General features: G+C 43.9%; 1 protein-coding gene across 4 annotated transcripts in view; it reads left to right on the top strand.

Annotated features, from left to right (window-relative positions):
* The window catches only part of LOC123746346 (uncharacterized), a 225,027-nt gene that overhangs the window by 170,070 nt on the left and 37,762 nt on the right, over positions 1 to 17,195 (top strand). The window lies entirely within an intron of this gene.

The following is a 17,195-nucleotide window of genomic DNA, read 5'->3' as shown; positions in this document are numbered from 1 at the left end:
TCTGTTGGGTGTGGACTAGGTCTGTTGGGTGTGAACCAGGTCTGTTGGGTGTTAACCCTGTCTGTTGGGTGTGGACTAGGTCTGTTGGGTGTGGGCCAGGTCTGTTGAGTGTTGACCAGGTCTGTTGGGTGTGGACTAGGTCTGTTGGGTGTGAACCAGATCAGTTGGGCGTTGGCCAGGTCTGTTGGGCATGGACCAGGTGTACTGGGCAAAAACCAGGTCTGTTGGGCATGGACCAGGCCTGTTGGGCATAGAGCAGGTCTGTTGCGCGTGGACTAGGTCTGTTGGATGTTGACAAGGTCTGTTTGGTGTGGACCAGGCCTGTTGGGTGTGGCTTTGACTCTTGGGTGTGTGGACCAGGTCTCTTGGGTGTGGACCAGGCCTGTTGGGAGTGGACGAGGTCTGGTGGGTGTGGACTAGGTCTCTTGAGTGTGTGGACCAGGTCTGTTGGGCATGGACCAGGTCTGTTGGGAGTGGACCAGGTCTGTTGCGCGTGGACCAGGTCTGTTGGGTATGGACCAGATCTATTGGATGTTGCTAGGTCTGTTGGGTGTGGACCAGGTCTGTTGGGTTTGAACCAGGTCTGTTGGGCGTGTGGACAAGGTCTGTTGGGATTGGACGAAGTCTGTTGGGTGTGGACCAGGTCTGTTGGGTGTCTGGACCAGGTCTGTTGGGAATGGACCAGGTCTGTTAGGTGTGGACCAGGTGTGTTGGGTATGGACCAGGTCTCTTTGGTGTGGACCAGGTCTGTCGGGTGTGATCGAGGTCTGTTCGGTATGGAACAGTTCTGTTGGGTGTGAACCAGGTCTGTTGAGTGTGGACTAGGTCTGTTGGCTGTGTACCAGGACTGTTGGTTATGGACCAGATCTGTTGGGTGTGGACCAGATCTGTTAGGTATGGACCAGGTCTGTTGGGTGTGGATCAGGTCTGTTGGGTGTGGACCAGGTCTGGTTGGTGTGGACCAGGCCTCTTGGGTGTGTGGACCAGGTCTGTTGGGCATGGACAAGGTCTGTTGGGAGTGGACCAGGTCTGTTGCGCGTGGACCAGGTCTGATGGGTATGGACCAGATCTATTGGGTGTTGCCAGGTCTGTTGGGTGTGGACCAGGTCTGTTGGGTTTGGACCAGGTCTGTTGGATGTGGACCAGGTCTGTTGGGTGTGGACCAGGGCTGTTGAGTGTGGACTAGGTCTGTTGGGTGTGGACCAGGTCTGTTGGGTGTGGACCAGGTCTGTTGGGTGTTAACCAGGTCTGTTGGAAGTGGATCATGTCTGTTGGGTATAGACCAGATCAGTTGGGCGTTGGCCAAGTCTGTTGGGCATGGACCGGGCCTATTGGGTAAGAACCAGATCTGTTGGGCATGGACCAGGTCTGTTGGGCATAGACCAAATCTGTTGCGCGTGGACCAGATCTGTTGGGTGTTGACTAGGTCTGTTTGGTGTGGACCAGGCCTGTTGGGTTTGGACCAGGTCTGTTGGACGTGGATCAGGTCTGTTGGGTGTGGACCAGGTCTGTTGGGCGTTTGGACCAGGTCTGTTGGGATTGGACCAAGTCTGTTGAATGTTGACCAGGTCTGTTGGGTGTGGACTAGGTCTGTTGGGTGTGAACCAGGTCTGTTGGGTATTGACCAGGTCTGTTGGTTGTTGACCAGGTCTGTTGGGTGTGGACGGTGTCTGTTGGGTGTGGACTAGGTCTCTTGGGTGCGTGGACCAGGTCTGTTGGGTGTTGACCAGGCCTGTTGGGTGTGGACGGTGTCTGTTGGGTGTGGACCAGGTCTGGTTGGTGTGGACCAGGTCTGTTGGGTAAGAACCAGGTCTGTTGGGTGTGGACCAGGTCTGTTGGGTGTTAACCAGGTCTGTTGGAGGTGGATCATGTCTGTTGGGTATGGACCAGATCAGTTGGGCGATGGCCAGGTCTGTTGGGCATGGACCAGGTCAATTGGGTAAGAACCAGGTCTGTTGGGTGTGAACCAGGCCTGTTGGGTGTGGACCAACCTTTGTTGGGTGTGGACCAGGTCTCTTGGGTGTGTGGACCAGGTCTGTTGGGTGTTGACCAGGCCTGTTGGGTGTGGACCAGGTCTGGTTGGTGTGGACCAGGTCTCTTGGGTGTGTGGACCAGGTCTGTTGGGCATGGACAAGGTCTGTTGGGAGTGGACCAGGTCTGTTGCGCGTGGACCAGGTCTGATGGGTATGGACCAGATCTATTGGGTGTTGCCAGGTCTGTTGGGTGTGGACCAGGTCTGTTGGGTTTGGACCAGGTCTGTTGGGCATGGACCAGGTCTGTTGGGCATAGACCAAATCTGTTGCGCGTGAACCAGATCTGTTGGGTGTTGACTAGGTCTGTTTGGTGTGGACCAGGCCTGTTGGGTTTGGACCAGGTCTGTTGGATGTGGACCAGGTCTGTTGGGTGTGGACCAGGTCTGTTGGGCGTTTGGACCAGGTCTGTTGGGATTGGACCAAGTCTGTTGAGTGTTGACCAGGTCTGTTGGATGTGGACTAGGTCTGTTGGGTGTGAACCAGGTCTGTTGGGTGTTGACCATGTCTGTTGGGTGTGGACTAGGTCTGTTGGGTGTGGACCAGGTCTGTTGAGTGTTGACCAGGTCTGTTGGGTGTGGACTAGGTCTGTTGGGTGTCAACCAGATCAGTTGGGCGTTGGCCAGGTCTGTTGGGCATGGACCAGGTCTACTGGGTAAGAACCAGGTCTGTTGGGCATGGACCAGGCCTGTTGGGCATAGACCAGGTCTGTTGCGCGTGGACTAGGTCTGTTGGATGTTGACTAGGTCTGTTTGGTGTGGACCAGGCCTGTTGGGTGTGGCTTTTCTCTCTTGGGTGTGTGGACCAGGTCTCTTGGGAGTGGACCAGGCCTGTTGGGTGTGGACGAGGTCTGGTGGGTGTGGACTAGGTCTCTTGAGTGTGTGGACCAGGTCTGTTGGGCATGGACCAGGTCTGTTGGGATGGACCAGGTCTGTTGCGCGTGGACCAGGTCTGTTGGGTATGGACCAGATCTATTGGATGTTGCTAGGTCTGTTGGGTGTGGACCAGGTCTGTTGGGTGTGGACCAGGTCTGTTGGGTTTGAACCAAGTCTGTTGGGCGTGTGGACCAGGTCTGTTGGGATTGGACGAAGTCTGTTGAGTGTGGACCAGGTCTGTTGGGAATGGACCAGGTCTGTTAGGTGTGGACCAGGTGTGTTGGGTATGGACCAGGTCTGTTTGGTGTGGACCAGGTCTGTCGGGTGTGATCGAGGTCTGTTCGGTATGGAACAGTTCTGTTGGGTGTGAACCAGGTCTGTTGAGTGTGGACTAGGTCGGTTGGCTGTGGACCAGGTCTGTTGGGTATGGACCAGATCTGTTAGGTATGGACCAGGTCTGTTGGGTGTGGATCAGGTCTGTTGGATGTGGACCAGGTGTTTTGGGAGTGTACCAGGTATGTTGGGAGTGTACCAGGCATGTTGGGTGTGGACCAGGCATGTTGGGTGTGGACCAGGCATGTTGGGTGTGGACCAGGCATGTTGGGTGTGGACCAGGCATGTTGGGTGTGGACCAGGCATGTTGGGTGTGGACCAGGTATGTTGGGTGTGGACCAGGTATGTTGGGTGTGAACCATACCTGTTGGGTGTGGACCAGGTATGTTGCGTGTGGACCATACCTGTTGGGTGTGGACCAGGTATGTTGGGTGTGGACCAGGCATGTTGGGTGTGGACCAGGCATGTTGGGTGTGGACCAGGTATGTTGGGTGTGGACCAGGCATGTTGGGTGTGGACCAGGTCTGTTGGGCTTGGACCAGGCCTGTTGGGCATAGAGCAGGTCTGTTGCGCGTGGACTAGGTCTGTTGGATGTTGACAAGGTCTGTTTGGTGTGGACCAGGCCTGTTGGGTGTGGCTTTGACTCTTGGGTGTGTGGACCAGGTCTCTTGGGTGTGGACCAGGCCTGTTGGGAGTGGACGAGGTCTGGTGGGTGTGGACTAGGTCTCTTGAGTGTGTGGACCAGGTCTGTTGGGCATGGACCAGGTCTGTTGGGAGTGGACCAGGTCTGTTGCGCGTGGACCAGGTCTGTTGGGTATGGACCAGATCTATTGGATGTTGCTAGGTCTGTTGGGTGTGGACCAGGTCTGTTGGGTTTGAACCAGGTCTGTTGGGCGTGTGGACAAGGTCTGTTGGGATTGGACGAAGTCTGTTGGGTGTGGACCAGGTCTGTTGGGTGTCTGGACCAGGTCTGTTGGGAATGGACCAGGTCTGTTAGGTGTGGACCAGGTGTGTTGGGTATGGACCAGGTCTGTTTGGTGTGGACCAGGTCTGTCGGGTGTGATCGAGGTCTGTTCGGTATGGAACAGTTCTGTTGGGTGTGAACCAGGTCTGTTGAGTGTGGACTAGGTCTGTTGGCTGTGTACCAGGACTGTTGGTTATGGACCAGATCTGTTGGGTGTGGACCAGATCTGTTAGGTATGGACCAGGTCTGTTGGGTGTGGATCAGGTCTGTTGGGTGTGGACCAGGTCTGGTTGGTGTGGACCAGGCCTCTTGGGTGTGTGGACCAGGTCTGTTGGGCATGGACAAGGTCTGTTGGGAGTGGACCAGGTCTGTTGCGCGTGGACCAGGTCTGATGGGTATGGACCAGATCTATTGGGTGTTGCCAGGTCTGTTGGGTGTGGACCAGGTCTGTTGGGTTTGGACCAGGTCTGTTGGATGTGGACCAGGTCTGTTGGGTGTGGACCAGGGCTGTTGAGTGTGGACTAGGTCTGTTGGGTGTGGACCAGGTCTGTTGGGTGTGGACCAGGTCTGTTGGGTGTTAACCAGGTCTGTTGGAAGTGGATCATGTCTGTTGGGTATAGACCAGATCAGTTGGGCGTTGGCCAAGTCTGTTGGGCATGGACCGGGCCTATTGGGTAAGAACCAGATCTGTTGGGCATGGACCAGGTCTGTTGGGCATAGACCAAATCTGTTGCGCGTGGACCAGATCTGTTGGGTGTTGACTAGGTCTGTTTGGTGTGGACCAGGCCTGTTGGGTTTGGACCAGGTCTGTTGGACGTGGACCAGGTCTGTTGGGTGTGGACCAGGTCTGTTGGGCGTTTGGACCAGGTCTGTTGGGATTGGACCAAGTCTGTTGAATGTTGACCAGGTCTGTTGGGTGTGGACTAGGTCTGTTGGGTGTGAACCAGGTCTGTTGGGTATTGACCAGGTCTGTTGGTTGTTGACCAGGTCTGTTGGGTGTGGACGGTGTCTGTTGGGTGTGGACTAGGTCTCTTGGGTGCGTGGACCAGGTCTGTTGGGTGTTGACCAGGCCTGTTGGGTGTGGACGGTGTCTGTTGGGTGTGGACCAGGTCTGGTTGGTGTGGACCAGGTCTGTTGGGTAAGAACCAGGTCTGTTGGGTGTGGACCAGGTCTGTTGGGTGTTAACCAGGTCTGTTGGAGGTGGATCATGTCTGTTGGGTATGGACCAGATCAGTTGGGCGATGGCCAGGTCTGTTGGGCATGGACCAGGTCAATTGGGTAAGAACCAGGTCTGTTGGGTGTGAACCAGGCCTGTTGGGTGTGGACCAACCTTTGTTGGGTGTGGACCAGGTCTCTTGGGTGTGTGGACCAGGTCTGTTGGGTGTTGACCAGGCCTGTTGGGTGTGGACCAGGTCTAGTTGGTGTGGACCAGGTCTCTTGGGTGTGTGGACCAGGTCTGTTGGGCATGGACAAGGTCTGTTGGGAGTGGACCAGGTCTGTTGCGCGTGGACCAGGTCTGATGGGTATGGACCAGATCTATTGGGTGTTGCCAGGTCTGTTGGGTGTGGACCAGGTCTGTTGGGTTTGGACCAGGTCTGTTGGGCATGGACCAGGTCTGTTGGGCATAGACCAAATCTGTTGCGCGTGAACCAGATCTGTTGGGTGTTGACTAGGTCTGTTTGGTGTGGACCAGGCCTGTTGGGTTTGGACCAGGTCTGTTGGATGTGGACCAGGTCTGTTGGGTGTGGACCAGGTCTGTTGGGCGTTTGGACCAGGTCTGTTGGGATTGGACCAAGTCTGTTGAGTGTTGACCAGGTCTGTTGGATGTGGACTAGGTCTGTTGGGTGTGAACCAGGTCTGTTGGGTGTTGACCATGTCTGTTGGGTGTGGACTAGGTCTGTTGGGTGTGGACCAGGTCTGTTGAGTGTTGACCAGGTCTGTTGGGTGTGGACTAGGTCTGTTGGGTGTCAACCAGATCAGTTGGGCGTTGGCCAGGTCTGTTGGGCATGGACCAGGTCTACTGGGTAAGAACCAGGTCTGTTGGGCATGGACCAGGCCTGTTGGGCATAGACCAGGTCTGTTGCGCGTGGACTAGGTCTGTTGGATGTTGACTAGGTCTGTTTGGTGTGGACCAGGCCTGTTGGGTGTGGCTTTTCTCTCTTGGGTGTGTGGACCAGGTCTCTTGGGAGTGGACCAGGCCTGTTGGGTGTGGACGAGGTCTGGTGGGTGTGGACTAGGTCTCTTGAGTGTGTGGACCAGGTCTGTTGGGCATGGACCAGGTCTGTTGGGAGTGGACCAGGTCTGTTGCGCGTGGACCAGGTCTGTTGGGCATGGACCAGATCTATTGGATGTTGCTAGGTCTGTTGGGTGTGGACCAGGTCTGTTGGGTGTGGACCAGGTCTGTTGGGTTTGAACCAAGTCTGTTGGGCGTGTGGACCAGGTCTGTTGGGATTGGACGAAGTCTGTTGAGTGTGGACCAGGTCTGTTGGGAATGGACCAGGTCTGTTAGGTGTGGACCAGGTGTGTTGGGTATGGACCAGGTCTGTTTGGTGTGGACCAGGTCTGTCGGGTGTGATCGAGGTCTGTTCGGTATGGAACAGTTCTGTTGGGTGTGAACCAGGTCTGTTGAGTGTGGACTAGGTCGGTTGGCTGTGGACCAGGTCTGTTGGGTATGGACCAGATCTGTTAGGTATGGACCAGGTCTGTTGGGTGTGGATCAGGTCTGTTGGATGTGGACCAGGTGTTTTGGGAGTGTACCAGGTATGTTGGGAGTGTACCAGGCATGTTGGGTGTGGACCAGGCATGTTGGGTGTGGACCAGGCATGTTGGGTGTGGACCAGGCATGTTGGGTGTGGACCAGGCATGTTGGGTGTGGACCAGGCATGTTGGGTGTGGACCAGGTATGTTGGGTGTGGACCAGGTATGTTGGGTGTGAACCATACCTGTTGGGTGTGGACCAGGTATGTTGCGTGTGGACCATACCTGTTGGGTGTGGACCAGGTATGTTGGGTGTGGACCAGGCATGTTGGATGTGGACCAGGCATGTTGGGTGTGGACCAGGTATGTTGGGTGTGGACCAGGCATGTTGGGTGTGGACCAGGCATGTTGGGTGTGGACCAGGTATGTTGGGTGTGGACCATACCTGTTGGGTGTGGACCAGGTATGTTGCGTGTGGACCATACCTGTTGGGTGTGGACCAGGTATGTTGGGTGTGGACCAGGCATGTTGGGTGTGGACCAGGCATGTTGGGTGTGGACCAGGCATGTTGGGTGTGGACCAGGCATGTTGGGTGTGGACCAGGCATGTTGGGTGTGGACCAGGCATGTTGGGTGTGGACCAGGCATGTTGGGTGTGGACCAGGCATGTTGGGTGTGGACCAGGCATGTTGGGTGTGGACCAGGTATGTTGGGTGTGGACCAGGCATGTTGGGTGTGGACCAGGCATGTTGGGTGTGGACCAGGCATGTTGGGTGTGGACCAAGTATGTTGAGTGTGGACCAGGTATGTTGGGTGTGGACCAGGCATGTTGGGTGTGGACCAGGCATGTTGGGTGTGGACCAGGTATGTTGGGTGTGAACCATACCTGTTGGGTGTGGACCAGGTATGTTGGGTGAGGACCAGGTATGTTGGGTGTGAACCATACCTGTTGGGTGTGGACCAGGCATGTTGGGTGTGGACCAGGTATGTTGGGTGTGAACCATACCTGTTGGGTGTGGACCAGGTATGTTGGGTGAGGACCAGATCTGTTATGGTATGTGGGAAATTCCCAGGATTTAATTTGCTAATTTGAATTATTTAATATTGAGTGGACTGTATATTTCATTAATAATAATAATAATAATAATAATAATAATAATAATAATAATAATAATAATATAGTAATAATAATAATAATAATAATAATAATAATAATATTAATAATAATATTAATAATAATAATAATAATAATTATTATTATTATTATAATAATAATAATTATAATAATAATAATAATATTACTAATAATTTATTTAGGAACAGTACATACATAGTTGCAGAGTTACAGTACAAACATTCTGTTAGATTTAAAGATAGAGGTAGTACATACAATACCTAAATAGTAATTGAGCTTAAAGTATAAATTATGTTGAATGAAAACAAAAAATAATAAAAGATAAAAAAAAGGGGGAACATGGTAGAAAATAGCCAATATACAAGTTGGTCAACAAATAGCATTTTTTTTTTTAAATAGTAAGACATGGGTTGACATTGAGAAGTAAGGTAGGTTACATAGAGTTAATTAGGTAGTACTTAGTTTTTATTATAATCTGGTTGTGAGAGGTACAATCTTTGACATAATTGGGAAGGTCATTCCACATTCTGGGTCCCTTGATTTGTGGAGCATTCCTAGTTTGATTAAGTCTAACTCTTGGAATATCAAATAGGTATTTGTTTCTGGTGTGGTGCACATGAGTTCTGTTACAACCTACTAGGAAGCGTTGAAGGTCAGGATTGACATTACCATTCAGAGTTTTAAATATATAGAGTACACAAGAGAGGATGTGCAGTGACTTAATATCTAACATATTCAGAGATTTGAGTACGGGTACCAAGTGCTGTCTGGGGCCAGAGTTAGATATTGTTCTAATTGCAGCTTTGTGTTGAGTAATTAGTGGACGTAAATGATTTTGGGTAGTAGAACCCCAAGCACAAATACCATAGTTGAGATAATGATAGATGAGAGAGTAATAGAGCGTCATCAGGGTTATCTTGAGATGATTTCGGGGCTTTAGTGTCCCCGCGGCCCGGTCCTCGACCAGGCCTCCACCCCCAGGAAGCAGCCCGTGACAGCTGACTAACTCCCAGGCACCTATTTACTGCTAGGTAACAGGGGCATTCAGAGTGAAAGAAACTTTGCCCATTTGTTTCTGCCTCGTGCGGGAATCGAACCCGCGCCACAGAATTACGAGTCCTGCGCGCTATCCACCAGGCTACGAGGCCCCCTACACCCTACGAGGGTAGGGCGAGGAACATAATATCTGATCTTAGAAAGAATGCCAACAGTTTTAGAAACTTTTTTTGCTATATTTAGAATGTGTCCCTGGAAATTCAGCTTGTTATCGATGAGGACCCTAAGGAATTTACCATCAACTTTACTACTGATTTGTATATTGTTTAATCTTAAATTAATTTCATTTGAGGATTTATTACCAAACAAAATATAGAAAGTTTTGTCAATGTTAAGAGTGAGTTTGTTAGCAGTTAGCCAAAGATGGACTTTATTTAGTTCAGTATTCACAGTGGCATTTAGAGCAAGAGGGTCAGAACTGGAGAAGATGAAAGTTGTGTCATCAGGAAATAAGATTGGTTCGAGGTGTTCAGAGGCATTTGGAAGGTCATTAATGTAGATAAGAAAGAGGAGAGGGCCAAGTATGCTGCCCTGTCGTACACCGATGTTTATAGGTAGTGTAGGAGAAATGGAATTATTCACAGAAACATACCGGAGCCTGTCAGTAAGGTAGGACTGAAGGTATTGCAGGGAGTGACCTCTGACTCCATAGTGATGTAATTTAAGGTTTACCTCCATAGGTTTTGGTGGTTGACAGTGTCAAAAGCCTTACGTAGGTCCACAAATATCCCAACAGGGAACTCATTTTTATCAAGAGCTGCATGTATCATGTTAATCATGCTAATAAGTGCATCGTTAGTGCTTTTTTGGGTCTGAAGCCATATTGACAAGAGCTTAGTATATTGTGTTTAGCTAGATATGAGTAAAGCTGCTTGTAGATTAGTTTTTCAAATATTTTTGACAAGTTTGGCAGAATTGATATAGGTCTGAAGTTGTTAACATCAGTGAGATCACCACATTTAAGGACTGGATCTCTCGCTTTTTTTAGAATATCTGGAAAAGTTTGGAGTTCAAGTGACTTGTTGTAAAGCAATGCAATGGCAGGGACTAATGATCTGGAGGCTTTTTTGTAGATTAGAGTTGGTATCTCCGCTAGGGCACTAGACTTGGTTTTAAGGGAAAGGATTACCTCATTTACATCAGTGGAATTAGCGGGCGTTAGGTACAGAGACTGTGGGTAGTTACCTGTAAGATAGTCCTGAACATTATTACTGGAAGATGGAATATCATTAGCAAGGGATGACCCAATGGATGAGAAGAACCTATTGAATTCAATAGCAGTATCAGTGGCTGAAAGCAGACTATCGTTATTGGACAGGATTATTGGTTTGTTATTTAAAATCTTTTTTGATCCCAATATTTGTGAAATTGTGCTCCATGTTTTCTTGATGTTGCCCTTTGTTTGAGTAAATTTATCTTCATAGTATTTCATTTTGGCTCTTCTAATTATTTTAGATAGTAATGATGGGTATTTCCTTGAAAGTTCTTTGGAGACGATACCTAACCTATACTTCTTCTCAAGTTCATGTTTTTTATTAATAGATTTAAGTATCCCCTTTGTAAGCCTAGGATTGTTTAGCCTTTTAGTTGTGACTTGTTTCGTTAGCAAAGGACAGTGGGTGTTATAAAGGATGAGAGTTTTTTGAAGAAATAATTGCATTGCTAGGTTGATGTCCCCTATGGTACCTAATTCGGACTCCCAGTTAATATTAGCGGCAGCAGCTATAAAATTGCCTATAGAAGTTTCATTGTGCAGCCTAAAGCTTAACTTCCTTGTATCTAGAGGTGGATTGTGAATGTTGGTTAGGAGAAATTTGGGGTAATGGTCTGTAGTGCTATCAGTGATTATCCCTAAAAAAGCGGATAGGTTATGTTGGTCCAGATGTGATCAAGAGCTGTGGCAGTACTATCCGTGATTCTAGTAGGTCTAGTGATTAAGGATATGACGAAGCAGGAATTCATACAGTTGAGGAAACTAGCAGCAAGAGGGTTATCAGGCTCGCAAAGGTCAGTGTTAAAGTCCCCAGAAATAATTAAGTAGTTTTTGTTCAGTCTGTTCTCTAGTATTAGATTTCTAAGGTTAGAGTTAAATTCTGTCACATCAGTGTTAGGAATTCAAATTAAAATGTTTATTTAGGTAAAATACATACATACAAGGGGTGATACAGATATTGATGAATTTATAGATAGAGCTAGTACATACAATGCCTAAAGCCACTATTACGCAAAGTGTTTCGGGCAGGAAAAACACTGAAGACTAAAACTTAAAGTATAAAATGTGTTGAGAAAATAAAAAAGGGGGGAACATGGCAGGAAACAGCAAAAATATAATTTGGTCGACAAACAGCATTGATTAAAAATAACAGAAATGGGTTGACATTATTGGGGTAAGGTAGGTTACAGGGAGTTAATTTGGTAGTGCTTAGATTTCATCTTAAACTGGTTGAGAGAGATATAGTCTTTAACATGATTAGGAAGGTCATTCCACATCCTGGGGTCCCTTGATTTGTAGAGCATTTCTAGTTTGATTAAGTCGTACTCTTGAAATATCCAAAAGGTATTTGTTTCGGGTGTGGTGCCCATGGGTTCTGTTACAACCTTCAATGAAGCTTTTAAGTTCAGGATTGGCATTACAGTTCACCGTTATATATATATATATATATATATATATATATATATATATATATATATATATATATATATATATATATATATATATATATATATATATATATATATATGTCGTACCTAGTAGCCAGAATGCACTTCTCAGCCTACTATGCAAGGCCCGATTTGCCTAATAAGCCAAGTTTTCATTAATTAATTGTTTTTCGACTACCTAACCTACCTAACCTAACCTAACTTTTCCGGCTACCTAACCTAACCTAACCTATAGAGATAGGTTAGGTTAGGTTAGGTAGGGTTGGTTAGGTTCGGTCATATTTCTATGTTAATTTTAACTCCAATAAAAAAAATTGACCTCATACATAATGAAATGGGTAGCTTTATCATTTCTTAAGAAAAAAATTTGAGAAAATATAATAATTCAGGAAAACTTGGCTTATTAGGCAAATCGGGCCTTGCATAGTAGGCTGAGAAGTGCGTTCTGGCTAATAGGTACGACATATATATATATATATATATATATATATATATATATATATATATATATATATATATATATATATATATATATATATATATATATATATATATATATATATATATATATATATATATATATATATATATATTATATATAATATATATATATATGTATTGTATATATGTATATATTGTATTGTATATTATATTGTATATTGTATTGTATATGTATATATATATATATATATATATATATATATATATATATATATATATATATATATATATATATATATATATATTGTCTGAGGTGGTACCCTCACAAACCAAAAAAAAAAAAAAAAATATATATATTTATACCGGAAGGGAGTACCACCTCTAGCTGGAAGAAGGGGGACCCATAGCCTCGGAGGAAACCACGCATAACGCATTAAAGGGAATGTTTAGATCCCCTCCAATACAGTTTCTGCGTGCTTTTCTCCTACCACCCCCTTCTTTTTTTATTTTTTGTGCTTTATTATGCATTTGATGGTTACAAGATATACATGGGTTGATACAAAAATAATAATGCAAAAAGGTGCTTAAAGGTTATGGATCTCTTGAAAAACACAACAATGGGAAACATTGATGAATGTCACAGACGGGTTCGATCATTGTTGCAAGTCAAACACTTCTTCGAATTCCTCTGAAGTTGGACTAGTGCCCAAGACGCAACAGGCATTTCCCCTCTGAATCGCAACACTGAGGCGCTGGAACAAGAAACTTTTTGCTCTCTGGTCTTTTGTAGCGCTGATCAATTTGTCCCCCAATTCCTTCAGGAACTTCAATGCACATTTTCCCCACGAACCGGGGATATATATATATATATATATATATATATATATATATATATATATATATATATATATATATATATATATATATATATATATATATATATATATATATATATATATATATATATATAGTATATATAGTTGCACGCTGTATCAGCGTGCAACTGCCACCTTGTTGGCCAGTGTTCGAGTCCCCTGGTGGGTTGAATGTCTAAAAAGTTATAAACTTCAGCTAGTGGAACAGGCTAGTCTGTGCATATATATATATATATATATATATATATATATATATATATATATATATATATATATATATATATATATATATATATATATATATATATATATATATATATATATATATATATATATATATATATATATATGTCTTTATCCTATCTTTATAGGTTAGGTTAGGTAGCCGAAAAAGTTAGGTTAGGGTAGGTTAGGTAGTCGAAAAACGATTAATTCAGGAAAACTTGGCTTATTAGGCAAATTGGGCCTTGCATAGTAGGCCTAGAAGTACATTCTGGCTACTAGGTACGACATATATATATATATATATATATATATATATATATATATATATATATATATATATATATATATATATATATATATATATATATATATATATATATATATATATATAATGTACCTAGTAGCCAGAATGCACTTCTCGGCCTACTATGCAAGGCCCGATTTGCCTAATAAGCCAAGTTTTCCTGAATTAATATATTTTCTCTATTTTTTTTTCTTATGAAATGATAAAGCTACCCATTTCATTATGTAAGAGGTCAATTTTTTTTATTGGAGTTAAAATTAACGTAGATATATGACCGAACCTAACCAACCCTACCTAACCTAACCTATCTCTATAGGTTAGGTTAGGTTAGGTAACCGAAAAAGTTAGGTTAGGTTAGGTTAGGTAGGTTAGGTAGTCGAAACACAATTAATTCACGAAAACTTGGCTTATTAGGCAAATCGGGCCTTGCATAGTAGGCTGAGAAGTGCGTTCTGGCTACTAGGTACGACATATATATATATATATATATATATATATATATATATATATATATATATATATATATATATATATATATATATATATATGACAATGTCAGACCACGGAGGAAAAAATGAAACAGGAAATTTCCTTAAGTACTTTCGTATATTAAATACATCTTCAGAAGGTGTATAAGTTTCCTTCTGAAGATGTATTTAATATACGAAAGTACTTAAGGAAATTTCCTGTTTCATTTTTTCCTCCGTGGTCTGACATTGTCACATTCTTAATCACGTGTTTATTTTCGTGATATACACATATATATATATATATATATATATATATATATATATATATATATATATATATATATATATATATATATATATATATATATATATATATTTATATATATATATATATATATATATATATATATATAATACACACGAGAGGATGTGGAATGACTTCTGTAGACTGCTCCCACAGTCAGGACAGCCTCACTACCCTTGACTCTAAAACAGGCAAATATATATACTCTCCACATGGGTCTCTAGTTTAATTTCTTTTAAGCAAGTCAGTTCTTGGTGGTGGTAAAGAGATGTACCACCACCTCTTTGTACAGGAAGACAGTTGTGAATAGCTGAATAGTTAGGTGTGTTGAAGAGTTGAGTAGTATCCTCTTTTAACCACGTTTCAGTAAACACAATATAAGAGAATTTGTTGTCAACTGCTTGAATCAGGGCATTAACATCATCAAAGTGTTTGCTTAGAGATCTTACATTAATTATTATCACCATTAACCTAATCACCATTAATAGTCAATTGAAAACTTCCTGTGCACACAACAAATTTGGGGGGTCAGTCCAATAATTCTGGATTAACCTGTTAATTATATTAATTGATAACCTCAACAATAACTAATTAATAGTAGGTTAGATCACTAACCTACTATTAATAGTAGGTTAGTGATCTAACTACAGGGGTTAAAGGGAAACTGAGAGCTTAGATTTGAGTTGATTTACTTATGGGACGTCAGATGGAGCTCTCTTGAAACAGATGATAAACCAGGTATGGCTTCGCCTCATGGGAAGTAGTCTCGTGTTAACGTAAAACCCATAAATCAGAGACGGCTAAACCCAGTCGTTTATCACCGCTCTGTGAAATTAATACACTGAAGCTCGTGCAACACTAACATCTCCTGAATTAAATTCTGTTAATGAAATAAACCCGTAATTTGATCTACACTCACTTTGGTGTTTTAGATCCCCTATGGTATAACGGTTAGTTCAACTCTGTCTAGATTATGTGGCCACCTTTTACCTAATAACGAGTTATATCCAGACCGGATACACTCGGTTGTGATGTGTAGAGCTAGCATCAAAGTCTGGGAGGTCTAATGCGATGGATGTTCCCAATATTCGACGATGATAATGGATGGCTCTAATGGGATCGTATACAGAACATGTAGAATCGTGCGTTCTCGTGTGGGAATCTCTGGCGACTGCTCTTTCCCCTTCCTTACTTTGAAGTTCCATGGTACGTGCCAGTAAATAAGTCACTCTGTTTACTTCAACTGATTCAAGTACGAGATTAAATTGACGTCACCTTTGATATTAATAATTTACTACAATATCCAGGGAAAAATTTCCTTTGTACTTAACACTGGAATACAGAGTTTGAATTATTTACGAACATGACTTTATTCCGGCCTTTTATTATTTGACTTTTATTATTTCATGGATGCAAATATTTACTTGGAGATGGAGATACTTCCTCATTCTTGGTTATTCTATTCTATTGTTATTCTAGATAGCAAATGATAATAGAACCAAAACGCTGCATATGTTTAATAAGAGTTAGATAAGATTCGTCAGCACATGTTGCTGGCTGGCTGACGCAACCATGCGCCATCAACACTGAAACTTTTACCATTTCTCTGAATGCGAATATTATTAGTAATTTAATTTCTTGACACAACGCATTTTCTATTGGTATAACAAATTCTAATGTATAATACTAAGGGTTAGTAATATTAGTTTCTTGGCATAACGTATTTTAACATATAATGCCAGTATCTAATAACATTACTATTTTGGCATAACATATTTATCGTATAATTGACATCCCCAATGTCACAGCTGTACCCAGCCACGCGTTGCTGAGCCACAGCAACCTTTCCCTGTCTCCCAGTCCTACCTCTCCCGTCCCCTCGTCCTCCCCACCATTCCTGCCCTCCCTAGTCCCATTGTCTTCCCCACCATCCCCCACTCTACCATTCCTTTGTACTCCTAACCATTCCACACTCCACTGTTCTCTCATCCTCCCCAACATCCCCCACTCCCCCGTCCTCTCGTACTCCCTACCATTTCCCTCTCCACCATCCCCTAGTCCTCCCCACCATCCCTCACCCCCCTGTCCCCTTGTCCTCCCCACCATTCTCCATTACCCTGTCCCCTCGTCCCCACCTCTCCCATCCCCTCGTCCTTCCCAACATTACCCCCCTCTCTCCCCTGTCCCCTCATTCTCCCCACCATCCCCAACTCTAGTCCGGTATGAACGGTATGATAAACAACATAGCTCAATTCCAAAGCAATGTCACACAAAATAATTAAATCAAAATGAAAATAAATCAGAATCTATGAAAAATAATCAATGATATTGGAAACATTGAAATTGAATCATAACATATTCAATATAGTGTGTGTTGCTCTTACATGCAACAGATGGCGCTGTTTTAAAGAGAAAAGTATGATTTTACCTGTCACAAATGTGGCATCTGTACTTATACTGACAAAATGATCGGTACAGTAAACAACACAGCTCAATTCCAATGCAATGACATACAAAATAATTAAATCACAGTGAAAATAAATCGAAATCTATGAAAATTAATTTTTTCTTTGCAATCTGAAACATTGAAATGGAATTGTAAAATATTTTGTATAGGGTTGCTCTTATGTGCAAGAAATGGTACTGTTTCTTAAAATAAAAAATGTTTTTAGCTGTCACAGGTGTGGCATCTATACCTATACTCTTGAAATGAACAGTATGGTAAACAACACAGCTCAATTCCAACACAAGTCACACATAATAATTAAATCAAATTGAAAATATATTGAAATCTATGAAAATTCAATTTATCAATGCAATCGGAAA

This window comes from Procambarus clarkii, chromosome 80 (assembly GCF_040958095.1).
Source record: "Procambarus clarkii isolate CNS0578487 chromosome 80, FALCON_Pclarkii_2.0, whole genome shotgun sequence".
Taxonomy (NCBI): Eukaryota; Metazoa; Arthropoda; class Malacostraca; order Decapoda; family Cambaridae; genus Procambarus; species Procambarus clarkii.
The sequence above is the reverse complement of the archived record's forward strand: the minus strand, read 5'-3'. Positions and strand labels throughout refer to the sequence as shown.